Here is a 6,000-nt window from a genome sequence, read left to right on the forward strand (position 1 = left end):
TTTTGGTCATCTTTATTTAGTTTGCATGAAGTTGGAAATTAAGGCATTTTTAAAAATTTTACTTCATGCCCATTTTGTGGCTGGGATGGGGGGAGGAGGCAAATTCAATTTGAACATATACTTGTAAATTCTAATGCAAAATTATACAATTTTTCCTGTAAACAATACCAGTTTTTAATTAGGGAGCATTTTCTTTCTAGCCTGTATTTCAGTCTAGAAGAAAAGATAATGAGTAAGACAAATTGCGTTGTTAAAAGGATTATTATAGTGCTGCATTGTCTGAAATTAGCACCTCTTGGACTGAATTGTTTGTCTAGGCTACATGTATTACAAGTCTGTTTGGCAAGTTTGCAGCAAGATCATGTGCATATCATCCCATTGTAAAGCAACTTCAAAAAATATGGGAACACAGTTAGTTATTTTTACACAGTTCTTTTTGTTTGTGTGTGTGTGTGCTGTCGCTTGTCGACAACAGCTTTTTGTTTTCCTCAATGAGGAGTGTTGCTCATTTGTGAGCCTTCATTAACTCGAAGTGAAATGGTTAAAAATATTTATCCTGTTAGAATAGGCTGCATCTTTTTAACAACTCATTAAAAAACAAAACAAAACTCTGGCTTTTGAGATGACTTATACTAATTTACATTGTTTACCAAGCTGTAGTGCTTTAAGAACACTACTTAAAAAGCAAAATAAACTTGGTTTACATTTATTTTCCCTTTATTGGCTCAAACTTATTCCTATATTAATGAAAGTGGTTATTTGTGTTTAGGTATTAGGTAATATTTTTAAATGAAGTTTGATACCTGTTGACTTCTAAATACTATTTCTAAGGTTATTAAGTGAAGGCAGCACTTGTATAAAATGAAAATGCTCCTGATATACCTTCTGTTCCCAAGAAACAAGTCCTTCCTGTGACAGCTTGGCGCACATTTTACCTTTACTTGCGGTTAAAAACCATCTTCTTTATCCTGGTTAGGGGCTAGGGGTAACAAAGCTTAAAATTAGTCTTAATGAGAACCAAGGGGCAAAAAGCTACTGCACATATTCTTGATTAATTCCACTCTTGTAAAACAACCCTTGGAAGTAGTCCCTTTGAGAAAGGTGGGAAGAGAGGAAAAAATGTGTAGAGTGCCTACGAAATACGAAAAGGGAGTAGAAAAATGAAACCAACTTGGGTGAACCTGTTTCCAGAGGATTAAATTAGCCTTCTATAAACCTAGACTAAAACCTAAGCATTTGAAGTGCCTCATTTTCGTGGAGAATCAGCAGCTTGGTATAATTGCTGTACTCCTAACTTTATAGGTCCTTGGCAAAAACTAGCATCATTTTAGTAGAAAGTAATCATACATAAAATAGTCATTTTTTAGAACAGATGGTAAGATTTTAAAATGTGTTCAAAGAGGAATATTGAAGGACTTTGTTTAAAACTTCAGCTTTGTTAAAACCTTGATTTGATCACTGGTATTGGCCTAAAAATAAGAGGTTTTCTTGGATCAGTCAAGACTTCAAGTCCAGATCGTTTGCTGTATTTGAAATCAGCTGTAAGTTCATGTTTGGTTTAGAACAGCTGTCACCATTTCCATTTCCATTCCATGTAATTTTCTTATCCTACAGCCCCATTGCCTACCTTGATATGTTATGGATGTTTAAGAAACCAAGCTTTGGCCAAAATGAGACTATGATAGCTATAGCAAATTAAATCTAGGGTGGGCATTTCTTGCTTAATTGAAAGTTAATCACATCAGGCCAGCCTCAAGGTATTGACAGCAAAGCACACTGATAAACTGGCCATTCGAGATGTTTGGTTTAGTGCTGTTTAACTCTTGGAACAAGGCAATGTCTCAGTTACAAATTGTGAAAGAGAACTAGAATTGTCTCATAAGTGAGTCTGAATCCTGGTCTAGGCACCCGTTAGAATCTTGGGCAAGTCATTTGAACTTTGGATCACAAAGCTAATTCCTGAGTCAGTTGTGAGGATATCTCAACCAACAGTAGGATGTATTTTTTCCTTCACATTTTAGCATGTCTGGAAATTGGTGTATTTTACAATCCATGGCACCTGAAAATTACAGTGGCGAGGCAATACCCCTGGCATATTTCCTTGCTTGTCCCTGTGTGAACTTAGTTATAATGGTTTGTAAGCATTTAATTGCTATTTAAAAGTGTGTTACAAAGGATTGCTCAGCAACAAAATAAAATGTTACTTATATGCAAAATGGCAGAGGCAGCAGGATATAAACTAGATAATAAAGGGAGGAAATACTCATTGTTGGAAGGATAGTCACACTTCCATATTATCTTGCAAAGTGGCGACCAGGTTTTTTGGGGGACCTAAGCAAGGGAGCTGCCCATAAGTTATAATGCAAAGAATTGTCCACGAAATGCCAAGCAGTGCAATTTTATTCATAAGAAACTTTGAAATTTCAAAAAGGCTGCTGTAGCCAGTTCATGTATTTTGTAGTAAGGACTATCATTGTCATAGTTGAAATTGTTTTCTTGTTCTTGATGGTACATAAAATTAATGGTACATCTTGCAACTGATATCTTAGAATTGAAATAAAGCAGAAAGTAAAGTGCGAGTTCAGTCTTAACAGGCTGTCAACTCCACATTGAGTCAAATCTATGAAAGACTGACTCGGGTGCAGATGTTTCATGATTTGATGCTAACAGACATGCAAGGATGGAGTTGGAAGAAATACAGTATTAGAATACTGAGAAATTAATTGGTCTGATTTGCTGGTGTATGTATTGGATTTTCCTCCTAGAAAGTTTGCAGCAGAATTCAGTCTGTAACGTGTGAAGACTTAGGTCTACGGAAAAGAGGTTCAAAAAGTTGTAAGTCACATAGTCACCCGATTCTAGTGGTGTGATTAGAAGCTCAAAAACAAAATGGATTATTAAGTTACATAAAAGTATATTAATAAGTAGTACTTTGGTACTTAAGTGCTGTTGTAAAGTTAACAGTAAGTACTGTTGTGAAGTTTCTTACCGCTTTTTGTGCTTTTCGTCTCTGATACATTCTGGGTAAACTTAAAAAATTAACTGTAATTCCATAATATATGTAGTCCATGTTTAGATTTCCCCACCAGTTCCTAAGAATTGTCTTTCATAGCTCATGTTTTACCAAATAGGTATCCAATTGAGATTCATGCTTTTTGCATTTGTAGTTTTTAATTTCAGTGATCGTTGTTTACTTGAAAAATATTTGGTTACTATGCGAACCTGTTTTTTAAAGTATATTCTCTTTTTTCATGTTTATCTAAGCATAGTTTATATTTTATATTGTCTGTTGTCCCGATTGACAAAAGCCCTCATCCATACCCTACCCCCTGCCTTTAGAGTCCACTTAACAATTTTCTTTACAGTTTTATTCTAGATGCCCTAGGGAGTAAAGTCTTACTAGCTTGCAAAGTGGTTATGTATTTAAGAATATTTTTGTAAATGAACATTTTAAGGTTTTTCTGTTTTTTGCTCATGTAACAAGAAAGTAACAGTGACTTATTATAGTTTATTTTGTTGTGCTTGTATCAGTGACGTCCAGAGAACCAATACAGAATTTGGGAAGTGCTGCTTTATGATACAAGGTTCTGGTAATTTAGGAGTTTTTTTGTATCCCCAGCACTTGGATTATACCCCAAGGTCAAATATGGCTGTGGGAATTTCAGCTATTATACCTGCATTCTAGGCAGCAGGGAAGATAAAAGCTTCCCCTTTTAAGACTCAGAACAAGTTGCAGAACACTTTTGAATAGATCTCCATATCCCCACCCCATAAGAAGCTGAGAAATACAATCTATACAATCTTAAAGCTGGATGTGTTGCTGCTCTGAATAGAATTGGCATTTGATTAATGAGGAAGGGGGAGAGTGAATTGAAAATGGCAGTCTTAACCACAAGTTCAGCAAAATTTAAGTGAAAGTAAAGGACAAAAGGCAGTTGACTCTATGGGAAAAGTAAAATCTCTTAAGCATTGAGGTACTGAAAATGCCAAAGAAATTGCTCTTACAGTGGCAGCTGTCTTTGTCATTCACTATACACAATTCAAAAAAATACCCATCTGTACAGGGTGGCAGACAAAACCATTTACTCCTTGTCTTTGTTACTAATTGCTGTGTGGTATCAATTTTCAAGATAAAAAGAAGCTACTGAAAGTAACATCCTGACATTACAAGAGGAAGACTTTAAAACCTAAAGGAGAGGAAGCATACAGAAGTTGAGGGGGAAAGGCCACGTCTAAGAGCTGGGAAAGTTTATGTGTGGGAAACCTGTTGTTTCCTTTGTGAAAAAGGTCTTTTGGACAAATGGGTATCTAAACTTACAGAGTCCTTTTCTTGATCTACTCCTAAGTGAGCTATCACTGCTCTCCCCACTGTCAAGACACCTGAGGAAATTATGTCTTTCCCTCAAAGTTTGCTGACTAGACCTTTTCTTTCCTGACATGGAAGTACCTTCTCCATTTTCAGAAATCGTCCTTTATCCGCTCACCCTGTATTTCTTTGGAGACTATTATAGATTAACTTGCATTTAATTTTTTACATCTCTCTCCTCTTAGTCTTAGGATAAGACCAGAGTTTCACGCAAGGTGGGATATGCATTTTTGTGCTCCAGCAAGACATGTGTAAGAGATCCAGCCTGAACATTAATTCTCTGTACTTGCTACCCTAACTGAAGTTCCTAACCCAGAATGTCCTTTTCCTACAACTATAACAAGAAAAGAAACTCCAGGCGTCCCACACTTTGATCTCAAAGTTCTGAGATCAGCCATTCAAAATGAGATCAGGCTTATTCAACATGCCCCATCAGGTAAGAGCAAACTATTCTTAAGTTTATTTTACCTTTTTTATGATTCATCCGACTCTTAGGCACAGAAAGTAGTGATGTACTTTCCACCTTGTGCAGACTATTGGTAATGGTCCACAAGAAATCCTTTTGTTCCTGAGTCCACCTCAAATCTGGGTCTTCAGAGACATTTAAAAAGGTAGAACCGGGACTTCCCTGGTGGCGCAATGGTTAAGAATCCGCCTGCCACTGCAGGGGACACGGGTTGGATCCCTGGTCCGGGAATATCCCACATACCGCGGGGCAACTAAGCCCGGGAGCCACAACTGCTGAAGCCTGTGAGCCTAGAGCCAGTGCTTGGTAAGAGAAGCCACCGCAAAGAGAAGCCTGCGCACCACAACTACAGAAAGCCCGCGTGCAGCAGCGAAGACCCAGCACAACCAAAAATAAATAAAAATAAGTAAATTGAAAGGTAGAACCAACGTCCTGAGCTTTGAAGTTGATGCACCTGCACTTTAGGTTGCCTTAAGCATTATAAATAGTTTGTTAACTGGCAGAAATAATTAACCAGTTAGTCTATAGGAAGAAAATTTTCTGCTTCTGAAGGTGATTGCAGCTAATTCACAAGTGAGCTGTCAGGAGGCTACAGTGTTAAAAATAGAAAAGACCACATAACAATTGCTTAGATTCATCCATGCATAGCCACACACAAAAAAATCTTCCTGATATGGGACTTCCCTGGTGGTCCAGTCGCTTAAGACTCCATGCTCCCAATGCAGGGGGCCCAGGTTCAATCCCTGGTCAGGGAACTAGATCCCACATGCTGCAACTAAGATTCTGCATGCTGCAAGGAAGATCCCTCATGCAGCAATGAAGATCTGTGTGCTGACCTGCTGCAGCCAAATATTTTTTTAAAAAGTCATTTTGATAGATTTTAGTAAGCTAGATTGCTCCCCTTTTTGGTCAGTAATCTTTGTTCCATGAGGTGATGTGCGATAAATTACACGTCCCCATAATATTTACACATTTTGTGCTCCATAGAGCCTTAGCTGACTAGTTAAATTTCTTGTGCTGGACTAGGCTCTGCTTGTCTCTTAATTTAAAATGTCTGTGCTTTCTGACTGCCAAGGTAAAGAAGAGAGGACTCTTTTAGAAACAATTTTTAAAAAACGAGGTTCATTTTTACCTCTCAGCAATTCAAGTTCTAACTCCAAAGTTTGTA

Source organism: Lipotes vexillifer, unplaced genomic scaffold (genome assembly GCF_000442215.2).
Source record: "Lipotes vexillifer unplaced genomic scaffold, Lipotes_vexillifer_v1.1 scaffold311, whole genome shotgun sequence".
NCBI lineage: Eukaryota > Metazoa > Chordata > Mammalia > Artiodactyla > Lipotidae > Lipotes > Lipotes vexillifer.